The sequence below is a fragment of the Phaethon aethereus genome (assembly GCF_964289735.1).
Source record: "Phaethon aethereus genome assembly, chromosome: 6".
In the NCBI taxonomy this organism is placed as follows: Eukaryota; Metazoa; Chordata; class Aves; order Phaethontiformes; family Phaethontidae; genus Phaethon; species Phaethon aethereus.
In genome coordinates, this window is record NC_138580.1 from 22945359 (window position 1) to 22965709 (window position 20351).

Sequence of the window (20351 nt, forward strand, 5' to 3'; positions counted from 1 at the left end):
ATGTTCAGAAGGTTGAAACTAAAAGTTAAAATCCTACCAGATTGAAGTCCTTCAGTTCCCTCATTTTCCTCTGCTGTGTGTAGATGTACTTTAAAGGCACTTTAGAGCCTTTAAAATTTAGGGACTCCTTAAACAGCAGAGAATTGGTGAGTAGCTGCAGATGAATTAATAATATTAAAAAATGCAGTGCAAATAGGAATGGCAACCGATATGAATCCATGTGTGCACATCCGTTTCTTTACATTTTATCAAAATGTAACAAGAATGAGTATTTGTTTTGAAACCTCATCAAAAATAACATATAACTTTTCCTACACAATATATAAATTCTCCATTAATTTGTAACATATCTGGATAGAAAATAACATTATTTTAAAAGAGTCAAATGACTTACTCTATTCTTATATTGGCAGAGATCACACAGAGTTCTAGCAATATCGATGTTTTGTGGTTCCATCCTTCCTTTCTGACAACTATTTGGGAAAACAGTTTTATTGTTACTGCAATTCACATCATTATTATGTGTAGTTAGAGTTTATCAATTGTTTTTAGTTAAATGGTAGTGAGGTTTCCCGTTAGGTATTATGTCACCTGTCTAAAAACCAACAGTTTACCTTACACTGAGTAACACATTACTCTGATTCATAAAGAAGGGAGAGTGAAAAATAATATATAATTCAGTGAAGCACTTAAACTAAAGCCTAAGTCCCACTGAAATCAATGCAATTTCAGCACGTGATTAAGTGCTTTGCTGAATGGGGGCCCGAGTTAACAAGAGCAGCTTCAGAACATTAAACAGTAAAGCACAAGCAAAATGCAAACACTCCCTAAGTACACTCCTTAGGTTTCTTCTTTTTTCTTCTTCCCAATTGTTAAGCTTGTATCAATCACAGACATCTGAAATGGACTTCAAAGAGATTTTAAGCAGTCGTTAATTGCATAGAAAGGGTAAAAAAATTCCTTGTTATATACAGTGCCACTATCTACATCTGCTATACTTTTTCAAATTGGTTTAATGTCGCTAATATTTTTATACACCAAAAAGCTGCTGTTGAGTAGTGTGTTTTCATTCTTGCTACTTCTTGGCTAAAAACTGTGCACAAAGCCAGTCTGTGGATTTTATCATTTCATAACTTATCCCCCTTTCCTCATTTGTTTTTGATCAATTCACTTTACCCTCTCCAGATAACCTCTGTGAGGTGTCCTTCTCTTATCCCCATTTTAGAGCACATATATGCCTTTAGATTATTAAAGAACATATCCTCAACTTGCTGTAGAGCCATGCAGTCGCATCAAAACTGGCCAAAGAGTTGGTTGTTCCCACATTGATGGATGGTGTGTTTGAGTTGGTTGATTTGTGGGTGAAAAGGCATACAGGAGACACGCCAGTGTGATGGTCATGGTCAGGGGGAGCATATCAACGTGAATTGCTTAGATTTTCTCATTTGATTTTGATAGCATTGAAGCATTGTTCTGATTTCTTTCCTTTCACGTATATTATCCTGAAATATTAATGTATTTTCCTTAATAGTTCATAACATATCCTGCTCTTAATATTTTATAAAAGTAAAGGGTTTAAATCCTGTTAGGAAGAAGAAAATTTCTTTGACAGTGTGTAATATATTAAACAGTTTTCAGCAGATGGGAGAGAAAAAGGTGAAGCTCAAGAAGGGATTTTAATAGATTTCTTCTGTAGACCTTAATAGCACTAGAAACCGGTTCTTGCCGAGGACAATTTCTGCCTTTCAGTTATGGCAGCTTAAAAACTTCTCTCTGTGCCAACAAAAATCGGGCAGGGAGCTTTTGGAGATTAGCCCCTTTCATTTGGTAATTTTAAACGTGCTTCTCACTTAAACATTTACATCACTTCAGTAACATAAAGGGACCTTAGAATAGGAGTAAATTGCAGCCATCTTAAATTTGCCCCCGCTGTGACCTCCCTCACCCCACACACTGTAAGAGTGGTGGAAAGGGCTTTTGTGCGCTGAAGGTCTTTTAAATGGCCCCTATCATGCCATCCAAGGACTTGTTGTTACTTAGAAGCTTATAAAATATGGCTATAGATAATGCAAAGCTAAAGACTTTGCTAAGTCCAGTCTGACCAAAAGTTGATCTTCCTTTCGGTGGTAACAATCCAAACCAAGCTTTAGTGGTAGGTACAGAAGGTAACCCACACTGGACAATTACAGTGTCATCTTCCTGGAAGGAAAGTTTCTTCCTAGTAGGAGGTAACTACTGATTATCTTATGTCATTTAGCATAGTTGCTAATATAAGCATAACACTGATATACTCATATATTTCTATGATATTTTTCTGTATTTTATGTAACTGTGAATGTTTATATTTCCAAGCAATTGTCTCGTGGTGTTTTAATTCCACTAAGTACGCCGTGGTATTAAATGCTATACACCGCACGCATGTGCACACAAACACAAAGTGGATTTATTGTTTCAGTTTTAAACAAAAGGGATGTATTTAAACATGGTCCTTTTTAATTGAGTTGGAGACCTTCTGACTTGTGCTGTCAGAGGGTAAAAGGGAGCTACCAATTTACTTTCTTTATATTTCTTTTATATATACCCCCGGTTGCACACTGTAAAAATTTGTAAGGAATCTCCTAGTGTTGCTTTTTTCTATATTTAGATCCCTTCAACTATTACTATACTTTATTTAAAGATAATATTGTCTGCTTAATGTCTAACCTTCATTGTCATAACCAACATCCATTATTGTGAAGGAATATTTTTATTTTTATCTCTCTCATCATGAAAAACAGGTATGGTTTTAACTATTGAAGATACTGAAAATTAAAAATAAATAAGAACTTAAAGATATGTAGTGTCTTTAGGTCTATTTTTATTTGATATTGAATTCAATAAACAGTAGGAAAACAGGATGAGTTTCATACACTTCATTATGTGATTGTCTCTGACAGTGCAAGACATGTGCCCAAAGCCTGCAGTTTTAATACACAACGGTCTCTTTTCAGTATCCATTGATCTTTGCTTGATTTCATGCATATGAGGACAGATGATCAAATCTCACGTTTTAGAACTCAGATCCATCACTGTAAGTAGAGCTTCTTCACAAGTTTATTCTTTAGTGAAAATTAGGAAATGCATAATTTGGGGAAAAGTTATATGATTTCATGGAGAGGGAGTCAGAAGGTAATTTTGTGGTAGAAGCAGATGGTTGGAGGTCAAGATGTCTGAGTGGTACTACTAGCTATTTTACACCAAATTTAAATTGATGTAAAATGGGATTTAAGTCACAATTTTAAAATTTCACCTTTTTAAGAAAAAGTAATTTTATAATTGAATATTTTTTCTCTTCTTTTGTAAGGAGAGAATAAAAAAGCAAGGGGTATTGCTTTTTTATTGTAAAATAGTTAGCAATGAGATAAATAACTGAAGTCTTATATACTAGAAGAGAAATACTCTTATTTCTCATTGCTTTTTTTTTTTTTTTTTTTTTTCAAAATGGAAGGAGAATTTTGAGAGACAACCAAGCTCTGGCATTTTTAAATGCCTTCTGGTTAACCAGGTACATATAGTCCATACAATTAAAAATAATAAAGCCATATGGCACAAAAGTATCATCCTATAAGAAACAGGTAAGTAGTTTTAGTAACAATATATGCAGAAGACATGGCATGTAATAAACTTACCCATCCTACTTTTAACTCTGACAACAAAATAGGAGAAATAATGTCAGTTTTGTTTTTAACACTAGAAATACGCTCTGTTGATGTGCCGTTTCTTTGAGACTGGTCACCCTGGGAGGAGTTGTAGCAGAATGCTTAGTTAACAGAAAATGTTTCTGCTTGACAAGAAAGTAGGACTCCCAGACTAACAAAAGTAGCACAGGATGGTATGAAAATGAAAGGCCGGTGAGCCATCCTCTGTGCCAGAGCTAAAGGTTACAGAAGTCAGTGAGAGGCTTTGTGTCTCCTTCATGCTGGGCAATGGAACTGCTAGGGGAGGAAGCCAACAATTCATAGTAATAGCACACTGTGTCTTTAAACACAGGCTGATGCCCTAACTCATCTTAATGGATTTCTCAGGAATTATTGGAAATAATTTTATTACATGTATAAATCCAGTATCAGTCAGAACAGCTAATATATAGATTGTGTTATCAGGGAAGTGTTTATTGTAGTACTCATGCTGTGATGCTAAAGGACATAGGAGCAGATAAGTGAAAAACACATCTCGGAGTAATGTTTCCAGAAACCAGATTACATACTATTGATCAGGCCAGTAATAGATTAAATTCTTTGCTTTTGTTTGGCAGGCCTATTTTTTTTAAACTAAATTGCAGAGAGATTCTATTTTTCAATAATTTAAATAGTATTTTATAAAATAGTTGGCAAATGGAGACAGCAAGTAGGTTGATCAACACATTTGCATTTTTCTGCAAAAGACCAAGTCCCAGTTGCTGACACATTACCAGTGAAAAGTAGGCTTGAAAGTCTCATCTTGATCTCTCAGTGAAAGCAGTATCACCACAACAAAGAATGGATGCTGTCCATTGGGCTGGAGTACAGTGCTGGGAAGGAGGGAGGGAGGGAGGGAGAGAGGCCTGTCAGGGCTGTTTCTGAAAATTGTTTGCTACTGATCATGGCAAGTCTCTGATGAAGACCTATCTAAAGACCAGGACAGGGTTAGCAGGTTCTTGTGGTTCTGGTGGAAGTGATCCTCAGAAAGCTGGGTGCTGGAGTATGGCATTGCTGTGTAGCCGGGAAATGATGATATGGAGCTGCTACATTGGGGCCCTTAGCAAAGGGAGAGGAATGCAGAGGAGGTACTTCCATGAAATTGTATGACATCGTTTATTCAGTGGGTTTGGTTCTTGCTGCTGCTCCCTCTTATAAGGAACAAATAAAAACAGTTAATACAATGGGAGAGATGATGTAAAGTCTTCTATGACAGAGAGGCTCTTACTGAGATCACAAAATCTTTGAAACAGAAATTTTTTGTTTTGTAATTTCTGTCACCCCAGGAATGAGCACTCCTCACTGCTATTGCAAGAAAAATAATCAAAAATAATCTAAGATCCCCAAATTCCCATACATGTTTCTAAGACTGCTGAATGCTGTGTATGAAACAAGAGAAACAGCTCAGGCCATCAATCCGTACAGCTGAAACTTGGGACAAGACAATATATTAACTACACTGTTCCTAGTTTGCCTTTATGTCTCAAGATGAAAGTAAGCTGTAAAAGAAGAAAAGTATGAATATAACCACTGTTCTTCATGTTCTTCTTCTGTAGGATTAGTGTGATGGAAGTTTACATCCAAATTCAAAGATAAGTGCTGTACTTAATGCAGGCTTAGACTTAATTTATTTGATTAAGCTGATCTGTTAGAAATGAAGTTTTGAAAGAAAAACAAAACGGGAGGCTTCATAAAATTGTGTCTTTTGATAACTTATATTACAGTCTCCAGCATTTTTAACTCAGCGCAGATTTGCAGGTGAATTCCAATTGGAAATTGGTATTGATTGATTATGTTGCTCATTTAACATTCCAGCATGCTGCAACAATAATGCAACAGACTGTGATAAAATGGGATGTGATCTAACAGGACATGACCGATGGGATGAGAGCAAAACATTGTGTCTGCTGGTAGTGCTGTGCAGTAGTTCAGACTGGCATCTTATGTGCTTTGATTGTTCATTTCATTTTACTGCCATCCTACTGAGTTGAACATTTTGAAAGACACAGCGTTTTTCCATCTGTAAGTCATGGAAAGACAGATGGATATGGAGAAACTCCACCTACAGTGCCTTGACTGAATGCCATTGCCCACTTAGTGGTAGAGAAGTCCCTTCTGGAAAATTAGAATGTCCTTAAATATATTGTGAAAGGCTCTTTAATATAGGAACTTACTGATATTTGTAGTTCTTTTTTTAATGAGTACAAGTAAAACAAACTGGTTCTTATCAACAGAGCTGCTATATTGTAAACACCACTTCCGTTACACTGAAGTTAATCCCAGTCCTGTTACAAGAAACTCATCCTTATTAAAGTAACATTAAGAGCTTCTTTTTATTGATCTGCTCCTTTCACTTAATGATAGGAACTTACTGATGTTTTAATAATAACCTTGCAAGCTTTATCTCATTTTACTTCAATGTGTGTTACAGAAAGATGCTATGGAAACTAACTTAGCATAAACATTTTGCAGATGTCTTTAAAGGTTAGGGAAAAAAAGATTTAGTTGCACTGCATGTTAACAAAGATGGCTGAAAAACTGCAAGATAAAAGAGAGCCTCGAGTATGAACATCAAAGAATTGTTAATGACAAGAAATACCATTAGGGTTAGCATCCCTTTTGTTTCAGCCCCCTCACACCTGCAGTGTGTTGCAGATTCTGTCTTTGTTGGCACATCTGAATTACTTCCATTAGCATTTATAGAAAAGTGGCTGCAAAACAACAGAAATGTAGCCCTGGTTTTCTCTGTTGCTCTGATAAGTCAGATAGTAGGTTCTCCGTGGGTTTCCTTCAAGGTACAGTATCTTATTGTAAAGGAGACTATAGACCCAGGATTCCGTTGATTGCAAATGAGCTAGGGTGAAAGGAGAGGGGAGCTTTTGTTACTGCTAGAGAACTAATATAAGCAACTACAAGAAGCACACATAAGAAGCTCAGACATTAGCAATAGCAAAATCAGAGCGTGAAATTCAGATTAGCCCTCCACAGGCTGTGTGAGGGAGGGGGTATTGGAAGACTTGGCATGGCTAAAGGTGTAACCTGTTTCATTTGGCCTCTGAAAATTTTTAACAGATGGTGGGACCAGCTGTCTTTTTCAGCCATTTAATAAACTCTTCGGTGGTAACAGTTTGGGAAGTGGGGGGTTTTGAGTTTTAGGCCAGAGGAAAAAATAAAGAAATCTGTCCCAATTGTCTTTGCCAAATAGCGAAGTCTGGAAACATTATGAAAAGTTGAAGTGAAAAATCTAATTGATGATATTGTCCTGATTATGCATTTCAACAGAAGAGGAAAAAAAGAACTGTCTGTGCCCAAGTGGACCAGTGCATGAAAAAAAATGCCTATTATGTTGTTATCTTTATCTGTCATTTTAATTTCAGCTCTTGCAAAGGAGGCACATAATGAGAATTTTTAAATGAGCTGCAGAATGAGAAACTCTCTTACTTTTTGAGACATGATACTATGTCAAAGTAAGAGGCAGAGTGATCTCTTATGTTAAAAACAAACCCAAAAATATGTCTTGGATGAGATCAAGTTTACATGGCCTGCCCAGGTGAATACAGCAACCAATGAACTTATCCTGACTTGCATAACGGTGTTATAAAATTACAATAAACTGCCATTTTAAAAACATCAACGTTCAGACTCTAATAAAAACCTTAGTGATATGTGGGATTTTGTTTATTATGCGAGTTTATGAAAAAATACACTGCAACTCTATTTCTTCAGTTAAATTAATTTTTTTTTAAATTAACATTTCCAACACAACACTTAAATGGCAACTCTCAATTATATGAGATGTTTTATTTAAAAAGCATGTCTAGTGTCTTTGAACAGAACAGTTCTTTCTGCACATTTACATGCTACCCAGCTGAGCAGCCAACCCTTCCATTTGACAAGGGCTTTGTTCTGCCTACAGGCCTATTATAAGCCCTAGATTGTTTGCCCTTAATAAATTGCAACAATAAGACAGAAACCTCTTTCAAGTTAAGAGAAATAAAACATGTTGCCTACATAGCAAAGCATATGAAGTTTGATAATGACAACAGAAACATATCTACTAAATCTCATTTGCTTTGCTCCCAGATCACTGCGGTTAAGATAGCACAGAAAGGTTCGCATCTTTCCATGCATCGAACAAAAGATGAAAGAAAACAACAGTGGGACAAAACAACTCTAGCTACAGAATTTTTTTTTCTTAGCAATATAAAGTCATACTGGATGCTGTGTAAAGAGAGTAGTGGGAGCTAAACCGGAAAGAAATGTGAACATGATGAAATGTAGGGCAGAAAAATGTTTTTAACTGAAATGAAACATGATTTCATATTAGTAAGAGGAAGAAAAAAGAGTGGAAATTATTCAAATTGAAGAATTTCTACTACTCTCCAGCATGTTGATGTGTGTCTGCTTATGTGTGCCTTTCAGGCCCTTCCCTGAATAACAAAGCCCTACCAATTTTGCTTTTATAGCAGCTAATGGACATTCTTCAGTGGCTCAAGTGTTGGTTGGGAACTTGTGATCTTAAACAAAATTCTTTAAGCCCTGTTTATGAGGCCCCATTTGTTACATTCAGCTGTCAGCCGTGTTGTGTTTGCTAGAGATTGTTAGAAACGGCTACCTTTGTTGAACTTAGATCTGCATATTTTTTCACTTAAGCTGGAAATTCCCAATGATTTTTAGAGTACATCTGCAAATTATGAAGAAAACAGAAGGTAAAGTGCAAAAGGGACAACACTGCCTGTGCAACAGTAAAATTCAAGGTGGTGAGCATGCCTGTCGTTAAACTACTAGGTATAAGTAATTTGAAAGAGCTTTCTCTATTAGAAACGTGCTAGTAACTGAGTACAGCGTTTTCAGAAAGTCCAGTCACTGCTTCATTTATAGTTTACATTTTTTAAATTCTTTTTTTTTTTAATTTGCAGATGGAAGTCCTGAGGATATAAGTATTTCTTTGCTTTGATAATAAGAGAAATACACTTAGTACTTGGAAATGTTGCTGACAAGCTAAAAGTACAGTGATATAAACTTTCAAAGGAAATGTAGTGCTTATGACAGGTATTGATTTGACTGGGTTAAAGGATACTTTTCTTTCTTTTAAGGTATTTTTGAGCTATGTTCAATACTCTGAGGACTATTAGGGATTTTCTTGGGAATCATCAGTATTTCAGATACCCCTAACTTTTCTTCTGCTTAGCCACAACATGCAGGACACATCACTGTTACCCTGCTCTCACAGGAAGGGGGAACTGAAGATCAAGGTGGTCATCGTTTTTCTCTCTCCTGTCTTTTGTGTCAAAAAGAATTAGAGGCGGATTCTTCATTGTCTCAGCCACAGTACAGTGACAAGGTGCCAGCTTCACTGCTTCTTCCAACTGCTGCACAGAACCAAACGGAGAGGAGATAATTTGTTATTTCTGAGAGAGAAAAGCCTTCCTGTTTTACCCTGCAGCTTCCTACAGTGCTAATCTCTATTGTATCCAATTTCTGGGTGACACTTGGAAGAAAAATTTTACAGGACGGACATGAAGAGAGGAGTATTAATGATCTTTGATGAAAAGAAAAATTAATGGACCTGGGAACAATTGGAGTTAGAAAACTATGATGAGGGAGACATAGAAGAAAAGAGAGGAAGGTACTTGAGAGAGGGGGAAAAAAAAGACATGCAACATTAGGTTTCATGGAAGAGGCAACCTTTAGTAAATCATGATTATCCTCATCATGTACTATAATACAGCATTAAATTTTCTTTCAGAGCATCTTAAGATGCACATAGCACCTATGGTAGAAAACCACTTTGAGATGCTTTGGAAGCTTCTCGAGAAGGCAAATGGTATAGTTACGGTGACTCCAAGTAAGTTTTTTTAGACTACAAAATTACAAATTGACTAGTAATTGGAATTCCCAAACCAAAGACAAATAAAATGTGTCAGGTATAAAATTCCTAGCTTTTCTACAATAGGAAATTGCCATGATATTGAAATCGGTATCTTGGGATCTGGTTCCCCTTTCAAAAATTACAAACAATCTTCACTTTTTGATGGTTCAAAGTAAAACATCTTTTTTTCTCAGCCTGCACTACTGCAAGGAATCAGGTTTTTAAACCATTAAACCCATTATCTTTTATAAATCTACTATAAGATTTGGAAAGAATCTTTCCTGTCATAAGGTCACAAAAAATACCAGCACAAGAATAGGAAAAAAATATTCTGGGATTATTAATTTTCAAAAATAGTAATTGTTCAGTATGCTAGAAATTTAGTAGTTGGAACTTCAGAAAGATAGCCTACTGGGTAGGTGATAAAAACCATAGGTAGGTGATAAATAGTGTATTTAATTAGCAAATACTTCTCCGAACAAACCTCCATAAATATGCTATTAGATGGCTTGATTTAAATAGTTTCGCTGTGATTTATCCTTCATAGTTATAACCATATTGTAGCAAAATTAGTTGTATTCCTTCATCTGAGGATGATTGTTTTCTTCTGTATGAATGATACAATCTAAAAAAAATTATTTTCCCTTTACTTTTCTAGAGTTCATTATATTGCCAGAAATTACTTGCTTTTTCAGTCAAAGTGCACAGAGATGAATATCTCTGAATATCTCTAACATACATGTATGTTTTCACCTTCAATTTGAGCTGATCAAGAGATATCAGAAAAATACCAAGAGATCAAAATGTATCACTTAATTTTTTCCAGCTCAATCCTGTAAAAACCGAGGCGTCACTCAAATATCTAAATATAGACGCTATTATTTTCTCCATACGTAAAGATCTCAGATGTTTACAGCCCATTTACAATTAAATACATAATCTGCCTGCTCAGCCAGACTAAATCTGGGTACTTTCATTAATATCGCACTGGTTTTGTTTTTGACAAAATAATTAATCAGTATCTGGAAAATCATGTTTAACAATAGCTCACATGCACTCTCAGAGGCAGGATTACAAGCTTGTTCTCAATATCCTATGAGTCTTCATTTAGTTCTTTTTATATCAATGTATAGCTCTAAATAACAACAACAAAACCTGGATTGAAATTTAGGACATGCAGGAAAGCTGCTGAACAAAGGTTAGATAGAAATGATTTTCTGCATCCTCTGAATTGTTCTGAATGGCCAAGAGTGAAAAGAACCCCAAACTTTTATTCCTCTTCTGAACTCTCCAGACTTCCATGATGTGAGCATGCCAGTTACCTCATAAATAATAATGTTAGAGGGAACCAGCCAAACACGGATCAACAAGGAGGTGGTAAGGGAAAAAACAGTGTCCCAAAACTCAGCTGATACAGCAATACGGTTGTGTGTTGGTGCCTCATGTATTTGCAGAGCATCAGATTCTTGATAGCCAGGAAACAGAGTGATGGCCACGAAGCTATTCACTTTTTCAAATCAAAACCTGAAATTTTTGTTACATACAGTGCTGCCATAACTCAGCTGTTCTGCAACCAGCGGTAGGTGCTGGAGATAACCACGTGTCATAGATCTACACTGACTGTGTTTGATCATACATGGTGGTAGAAGGATTCTCTGAAAAAAGTTGGTGGAACACTGACCGAGGTGAGAAGAAAGCCAGCATAGAGAGAGGGTCTCCCTGAGGTGGAGGAAAATTAGTTCTTCTGACTGCTCCCATGTGTGAGATCAAGGAAATATAGATGGTAGCGTTAACTGAATTCCCAAAGTTGTGTCAGTAGCAAAACTTGCAGGTATTTCTGCAGGGTGGGTTGTCACCACTGAGAGTGGCTGTTTTGATGATTGGTAAGTGAAACTAGAGCCTTGAACAGAATCCTGTAATGAAGAGTTTGATAAAATAGAGAAGGGATGGGCTGTAAAATTTAGCAAGTATCTAGTTATTTCTGCTCAGTGTATTCAGTGTTTGAGTTATAGGGGCACATTTGGCAGTTCAGTACAGCCCACCTAATACGTATTTTGTCGTTGTAAAGCCAAGCTTTTAGGCTCTGGTTTTTTACTTATCACATGCTCTAATGACTGTCCACCAGGAAGAGTAGAAATACATGTGTTGTGGGCATGTTGGCTTATTGCTCTGCATGCGTAGGCTGCATGCTTGTCTCCTAACTGCCACCACACAGTCTCATTGCTGCCTGCCCAAGGTTGTCTGGGCTTTACTCCTCGGCTGTCTTTCCCACAGAAAGATCAATATCTGCTCATCATTCAAAGTTGCTGAGAGAGTGTACAAGTGTGAGAAGAGACTGACATGAAATCAGGGGGTGAGAGGGTTGTAGAAAAGAATTTGGATTTTGTAAGGGGAACGAGGTGGACGATCTTACGATATGGTCCCAAGTTGTGTGCCTCTGCTCTTCAATAGGGCTGTTCAGCCCAGCTCCCAGCTCTTCAGTAGGGTTAATATGTGACATAGGACAAGGCATGTGGTCTCCCTGTGTTTTCTTTGGTAAGAAAGGAATAACATACTGATTCTTTGTAGAGGAGTTGTGAAGATAAATGCTTTAAAGACTATGTGCTCATACTGACTATAGCTCCTCCCAGTACACTTACTGGATAATTTCACCTTCTTCTTACTCAGGCCTGTCCCAAGATTTTGCTTGTTGATCCAGTTCCCATATTCTCCCCCAGCTCCATAACTGCACTTCTGTTACTCAAAAAAATATCCGGAATATGCCCCACACGCCTGGGTGCTATTCTCCTTCCTTACATACCCTGTCACTGGCAAACTTGGCAAGTTTACAAAAAGATGAAGAAAAGTGAAGTGTGAAAAATAACTGCACTACTGGCTGGTGGCAGGGAAGAACAGGGAAGTGGAGACATAAAAGTTTTCACCCCTTACCTAGGTTGAATATATATATGGGTTGAGTGTCAGAGAAGGGTGTATATGCCCGTGTAGGAGACTTCTGGGTGAAATGTTATTTTAGACAAAGAACACCCCGCAGAGATGAAAACAGCTTCAATCAATCACTCAGAGCAGAGTGAACTGCTCCATTCATCTTGGTATTCTCATTACCAGTGACCCCAGCATCGGTGTGTGTGAGTCCACATTCATTCTTAGGTTCTCCAGACAGTCTCAGCGCTAATGCGGTGCCTGCTCAGAGGTTACCTTTTCAGCCTCTCCACCTAGAGGGTTAGCCTTTTGCTTCTGACCACTCCCAGAATGCTGGCTTGCACAGGAAAAGGAGATCAAACATATCAACCCTATAACACACAGAAACAGGAGCTCAGATTCCGGTCAATCAAGGGACTGCAGGAACTTCAGCAGAGATGAAGTTCTGCTGTAACGTTAACAAGAAAGTCCCAGTCTCCAGGCTACTCCCTCCCCGTTCCAGACATCTGACCAGTAGTGTTAGTTCAGAGTCTGTGTAGCTCTGTTTCCTCTTTCCTACATCCCTCCTCTCCTGCTTTCCAGTTTTTGATGCTTTGAGCACTGCAAATAGTGTATAAATGATAGTGGAGCATCATATGCCAAAGGAAAGAACAAAGCTGACTAGATAGTGCTGTTTGTAAGTATGTCTAAGAAAACACTGATCAGATGGGCCTTGTCTGACTGGTAGAACAACAGTAAATGGAGGAAGTGATTAGTTTTGTAGATACTGTGATCAAAATCCCTGTGAGGGCTATAAAATAGAGCGCAGCAACTGAATTGATGACCAATGAGGCATATGGTATCTAAATTAACAGAGAGCATAGGATCTCCCAGGAGGAGGTCATGAGGGTATCAGAAAGCTGAGGCAGAAAGTTCCTTTTGTCTCTTCCTACATTCAATTCCTGAGATAAGAGGATGCTGTACTAATATGGAAAACTAGATAAAACTGGAAATGTAATGCTTTCTCTTGAGTCTTTGCTGTAGATTTTAATAGATAAGGCTATGCACATTGCTAGAACTACCTCTAACCTCACTGTGTACATTTCTAAAACTTGATTTAAAAGAGGTTTTGATTACTCTATTCTCTTATAAACACTGTTTTACTTCTAGAATGCAAATGATCTTATCCTTAATTTACAGCTAAGTAAATGAGAACGGGCACGAGAAACTCATAAATCAACTGATAACTATATCTCATTAAAGAGAATCATTGGCACTATAGAGCAGCTTCTTTCTGAATCACTCTGTGTGCCAAGTACACTTAGCATGTGTAGCTATGGAAGTGAAAAAAAGTAGCAAATCATGAACTCGGTTCAGTTTTTATGGGCATCTACTCCACTGACTTCTGTAAGAATTTCGACAGAAAAAGAACGTTATTTTTCAACCCCATACTCTAGTGCATCGATAAAGATGACAGCATTTTGTAATGACACTGATGAAATTGTATGACTTTGCACTTGTTTTTTCTTCAGACTTTCTTATTTTAAGATGAAAAATTTGAAAAATGGTTCTTTGTGGCTTAGTGTGGCCTCCTGAGAAGCAGTCAGTGGTTGTCAATCACAGATTTCTCCTGAATCCACTTACTTTGGTTTAGAAGTGGCTCGTGTGATAGAGCTGTATTATTTGGGCATTGGAGTCCCAGCACTGCAGCATCGTCGTCTCTCTCTCATTCCCCAGCTTAAGGAATAGGTAATTTAGACTAAGAATACATTTCCATTTTACTGCATTATCTGTCCTTCACCATGGACCATTCTCTCTTTCATATATAATATGTGATTCTCTCAGCTCAATTCTAGTAGAATATGGGGGCTTCCAGGACATAGTAGGAAAAATTGGGATGTGAGATTTACTGAGGGAGAGAAGCCAAAAAGTGTACCCATTTGAAGGTCATTTCTTTTTGCCCTCCATCTCAGAGGTTCCAGAAGTGTGAGAAAAATGATGCTGTTCATTAGACTGGAGCAGGGCAGGAGTCATGGCCGTTCTGACAGCCTTGTCTTTGAGGGGAATATCCTTTCTCCTCTTCTTGTCCTGGGTTCTCAAACAGCTGGTCAAGCTGTTTGGCCCTGAGCAATAGGGGCTGATTGAAGAGTGATTTATTCCCAGATTAGGATTGTTTGCTTTGGTTTGGCATGGCTGGCCAGCCAGCAGGAGGCACATGCCTCGGCCAGTCCTCCCTGGTTGTTGCTGCTTCACACTGGGGTTCTGAGGTTTGAGCTGAGCTGGAGGAATTTGTTTAAGTGTTCTGTGAGAAGCCGTCTGGTAATCTGTGTGCAGGACTGAGGCTAGGAGCTCCACTTTCCAAGCCTGGAGCAGTTGTGTGTATGACCACGTTTGTTCCCTTTGTAAAGAAGGGGAAGGAAGCTGACTCTACCGCATAAGAATATGGTGAGAATGACTTCACACTTCTGTAGCTCTGTGAGGATGGAAAGCATAATACAAGGATTGTATACATTTGAAATAATTTTATTGATGGTAATTTTGTTTTCAGAACTGGAAAGGGGCAAATTTATATTTGAATAGTTCACATAATTTATGTGTTTACCTATTTATGTATTATTCTGCATCACTTAAGGCATCAAGGTATGAAGTTACACAGAAACATACCATGCACTGCATTCATAGAAAGATTTTTCTGTCAGTCTGTGAGGGCAATGTTTTTAAGTCTTCATGTTCAGTTAAGGCGAGATGAGTAATTTCAAAATTGTAATTTAAGTTTTACCCAATCTTCCTTGGGATCCTGTGGTGGCAGCCAAGATGACTGGTGGGTTTGTTTTTTTTTAAATCCTCTCTTGATTTAGAAATTTGGCTTTTCTAGGTCCCTCTCAAAAACTCTCCCCACGTTTGGGGGCACTTACCTATTGTTGTAGTTGAGAGGCATAAGAAGCATTGACTGCCTTTCACTAATATGTATGTATTGCTGAAACAAGCTACCTTAAAAGCATTATACATAGAGGGTCTGTAGAGGGGTCATCAGATTATCTCCCTTGGTGTGAAGACAGTATCTCTTACCCAACACACCTTCAATGCCATAGTCATGTCCCGTATTTGTGTCCCTGTATTGACCATCACAATCCCACTATTGGGCTTTTTCCTCCCATTTTTTTTTTTTCCCCAGCAAAGGTGGAGACTTATTGAAGACTTTGTATAGAGCACTTGCATTTTGTAAGAAAGATTATGGATTTTTTTAATACATTCTTGCTCAGTAGTCCTTGAAGAATGGGTTATTTCAAAAGTGATTCTTGAAATGTTGAAAAATATTGCCATTGGAAAATACTTAATCTTTTCTCTACCAAAATGTTCTAAAATTGCAACATAAGTTCATTAAATAACAGGTGTATTTTTACAGTGTTGGATTAATCCGTTCAGCCAAATCGATAGCAATGTGGCAGCCATATGATCAACCAGTATTTATGTGTAGTTTGAACAATGATCTTTCTGTCTAAACTTTGTGCTGTTTCCAGTTTTAACACACTATAGACAGAGACAGCTGTTTAATTTGTCAATAAATATACTAAATAACTACAATTAATTAATTACCATGAAACCTAGTTTTTAGATAATATACTCTCTGTGGTTAAAAGGAGGCAAATAACAGTTTAATTACCTTTTCATTCCATACTGAATAATTACAATGCAAGGAAAGAGTGGCTTTCTGTATCTGTACTCATAAAATAAAAGGTTCCCATCCATTCTTCCCAAAAAAAATGCATTCCACCAAAAATACACAGGCTTTTTTTACCTAATGTTTCCCAAAATTAGAGGACAAGCAGGATCCCTTTCAGCTGCTCACCAGAGTCTTGGCTTGCTTTCCATTTTACAGAGGTCCATTTCTAGCTATTAAAGTGGTGAAGAAAATGCAGCCATGTATGCCAGAGGCAGAAAGACGTTTCCAGAGAGTTTGAAACGATCATTTTGAACTGAAAGGTGTCCCAGGCATTCCAAGTGGAGCCAAGAATAACACTTTCAATATTGATATAGTTAAGAGTCTGACTCCTTTTTAAAGTATGGAAGCAAGGGGAGGAAGTATATCCAAAAATGTTCACCAATGTTCCCTAAGGCAGGAGGAGGAGTCACAAAGGGCCAGCCAAGGAAAGAGCAGAAGATGAATACATGAAGATATTTAAACCTTTAACAACAGGCAGTAAAACTATAGTGAGGCATAAAATTTGTTCTACTTTTCTTAAAGGGCAGTTCAGCTTTCAGAAGCTTGGGAAATCCTCTATTAATCTTTGTGAAATCCACACCTAGACTGGGAAATGTTGAGGCAAGCCTTTAAATCCTAAGTATGCCTTTGCATGTGCCGATCTAGGTCTAGGGGTTTGTGTTTTTCCTTTACGCACAGAAAACTGCAGGAGATGCCATAGCAGTTTTTAATCATTCTTTTATTTTCATCTACTGACATTCAAATTAAACTCTGTTAGAACTTAGAAGATATAATTGTGTTAAAACCGTTTGTTGTTAATCTGAAGCCAATAAACAAACCATATACACTAGCATTTTAAAAATATGAACTAGTGACTCCTCTTATTATGCCAGTCATGTTGCCCACCATAAAAATGTGAATATGGTGAAGTAAATAATAATAACATTAATGGCACATAACTCAGAACTGTTGGCAGTGTACCCTCGTATGCTTGGAGCTATATACATACCTTCTGGTTAATTTACCTTCTGGTGAAACTTCTAACTGCTGTGGATAGATGGTTTCTTTTAGTAAGGCTTTAAACCAGACAGAGTGAAGGATGGTGTGAAGACACTGCCTTTTGGAGAAAGCTTATTTAAAGCCTGTTCAGGTTTAAAGCTTGACACACTCTCATGGAGAACTTGACTGGGAGGCTCGGCTGAACGTTAATGCAGCTGTTCACTTAAAAACGCACTTGTTTCTGATTCTTTGTCACAACTGCTGAGGAACGGTATTTCGTTTAAGGCAGCCCCAGATCCCCAAACTGGGGGCAGGCAGGTGACCAAATCCCATCCAGGCTCACAGGGTCAGCCATGGCTGTGCTGGGCGAGCTGAGGGATGGGGGGATGACAGGAGGGACCGGGGGGTTCATGTCAGGGGACCTCAAAGGTCTTGGGAGGGACTGGGGGTGTCATGAGAGGACCTGGGTGAGGAGTTCATGGGAGACTGCGGCAGTGTGAACCGTCACTGGGACAGGCTCTGGGGTAGGCTCCGGGATGGAGTGCTTGGGGCCCAGGAAGCAGAGGCACGGCGGAGAGCATGGAGAGGACCGCAGGCACTCGGGCAGCTGTTATTCCCCAGTATTTTTTTCTCTGCCGCCTGCATTCAGACCAGGGTCCAAACAGCCGTGCATGGTGGGACAGTCACCCTGGGATACCCGAATTTGAAAAGTCCTGATTTTGAAAACATCTGCCTCTGAAGATGGTGATGGTGGCTCCTGTTTACGTCCGCTGTCTTTAAATCACCGGTACCGTCCAACCCAGCGCAGCCTGAGCCCCCCTGGCCCCGTGGCTGCCGGCAGGTTCCGGTGGTGGAGGCAGCGGTCTCGCAGGAGGGGCCGCGGCGGCAGCGCGGCTGTGGGACCGGGCCCCGCTCCCGCCTCATCCCCGTGGCTGGAGCTCTTCAGGCTCCAGCTCTTCCTGCTGCCCCCGGGGCCCGGCCCCGCCGTTGCCGCCGCCTCCCCGGCGGCCCAAGCCCCGCTCCGGCCCCTGCGGCCGCGGCGGTGGGGACCGTCCCCCTTCCTCTGCGGGGCGGCAGCGGGGCGCTCCCCGCCGGGGTGCGCGTGTCAGCGCCGCTCCCTCAGCCGGCCCGGGCCCCGCGGGCGCCGCCGGCAGCCCCCGCCCCGCTCCTCGCCCCCCGCCTCCCTCTGCGGCATCCGCTTTCTCGTGGAAATGGTGCTTCGTGTAACTGAGCTGACATTTGGCCTCGATACCTGTATCTCCTGCTAACTGAAACAAATTTCTAAAATAAATACTGTACTTTGATCTTCCAGCCCTGCATTTTTAATGACAGCTCTGAACATCACTTCATTAAGAATACGTTTCAGGAGACTGAAACGCTCCGAGTTTGAACACTAATTGTTTGTACAGAAAATTATGACTGCAGTGTTTCATTATTCAGCCCATTGGTTTCTTCCAGAAATGAGAAATTATTCTCGATTTTTAAGTAATGTGCTTTCTTGGATGCAGATTTATGGCATTTGTAGTGTTTGTATAGAAACTTGCCCAACTTTCCACTAACTCTCTTGTAACGTGACAAATCATTTTGGTTCATCGACACACCTGGGGAAACGGTGTACCTTAAAGGTTGGGGGGAACCTCGGGATGTCCAGTGTCTCCGGAACTACCCATCGACTTTCATTTCGTTTATAAATATTGTTCAGGTTATTACCCTGGCAGTTATTTGATAAACCGAATTAAATCGGACACCTCGAAGGAGTCCGGGGTTGGCACAAAGTTTGGGGACGTAGAAATTCAGGGACGACGTAAATGCGAGCGCTCGTCTGGCGGGTCATTGCTTCTGCAGGGGCCAGCGGTGCGGGCCAGGGTCTCCTCGTCGGGGTCCCCCCTCGGCTGCGGCTGCCCCGGCCGCTGCTCCAGCGGCGCGGATGGAGCTCGCCCCGGGACTCCGGGGCACTCGGTGGCGTGTGGGCGGGGGCGTGTGCTCGCTCTCCCGGCTGCGCTGCCGGCCGCGGGCTGGCTGCGGTTCCCCCTCTCCCGCCATGTCCCCTGTGGACGCGACGCAGCCGCCGCCGGACGGCGCACCGGCGGGGCTGGGGGTGTTTGTGTGGGCGGGTGGAGGTGCTGGACCCCGCAGGCGAGCGGGGACCCGCCGCCTCACGCCGAGTCGGGGGCTGCTGCCGGGCCCGGGCTCCCGCGGCAGCACCAGTGCGTGGCAAAAGGGCGGGCTGCGGGGCGCTTATGTCCCCGTCACCGACCTGGGGAAGCGGCTACCTGGCACAGGGGACGAGCTTGAAGTGGCTGCGGCGGCGGGGATCAGTGTTACAGCTTTTACTTCTCCCCAGGACTCTATGTGGAGCCGTGGGAGAGGACTTGGCACTTTAATCCCTTCAAAGAAACCGATCTAATTCAAGCCCTACAACTCTTGGAAGTCTTTGAGCGGACAGTGATTGTTTCCACAGGAAAGCCAGATAAAGATCTCTGTGTGCTGGCGTTTAAAGAGACTTCAGTGGCGGTGTGAATACAATTGAACCCAGCGACTGCGGGGAGGGTCGAGTTACCTGGGCAAACAGCTTCGGAGGACCGGAGCCAGCCGGCATCTGCCTGAAAGGGCACCCCCCTACCCACCCCCAAGATAGAGCTGAACGGCCTCGCTTGGTGCCTGGCCAAATAGGCCGGCTTACACGTTTGCGATGGCCCCGGAGCAGATGGGGAAGCGGGGAGGAGAGGAGCGCGCTTCTAGGGCCCCCGGCGGAGCGCGGTGCTGAGCGGGCCCGCGGAGGGGCGCGGTGCAAGGGGTCCCGCCGGCTCTGCCGACCACTGAGAGCAGCAGCAGGCGGTGGCGTTCAGCCGTGACCCTGATGTGCCCGGTGGTGGTTACCGGGGAAATAGCCTTGCGCATGGTCGAAAGAAAGGCAGGTCGGATTCTTCACAGACGCACACGTATGTGTATGTATATACACAGAACGAAAGGGGAGGGGTGGGGGAGCAGAGCCCTCGGGGCCGAGTTCGACTTCGTGGCAGGAGGTGGGCGAGAGGGAGGCGGCGACGACCCGGTAACGGCGTCCGTGCTCCCGAGGAGCCCCCTGGACCCGCTCTCGGCCCGGGCCAGGCAGGCTCCGCCGGGCCGCCGGGCGCAGTCCGCCCGCAGAAAGGCTGTTGAG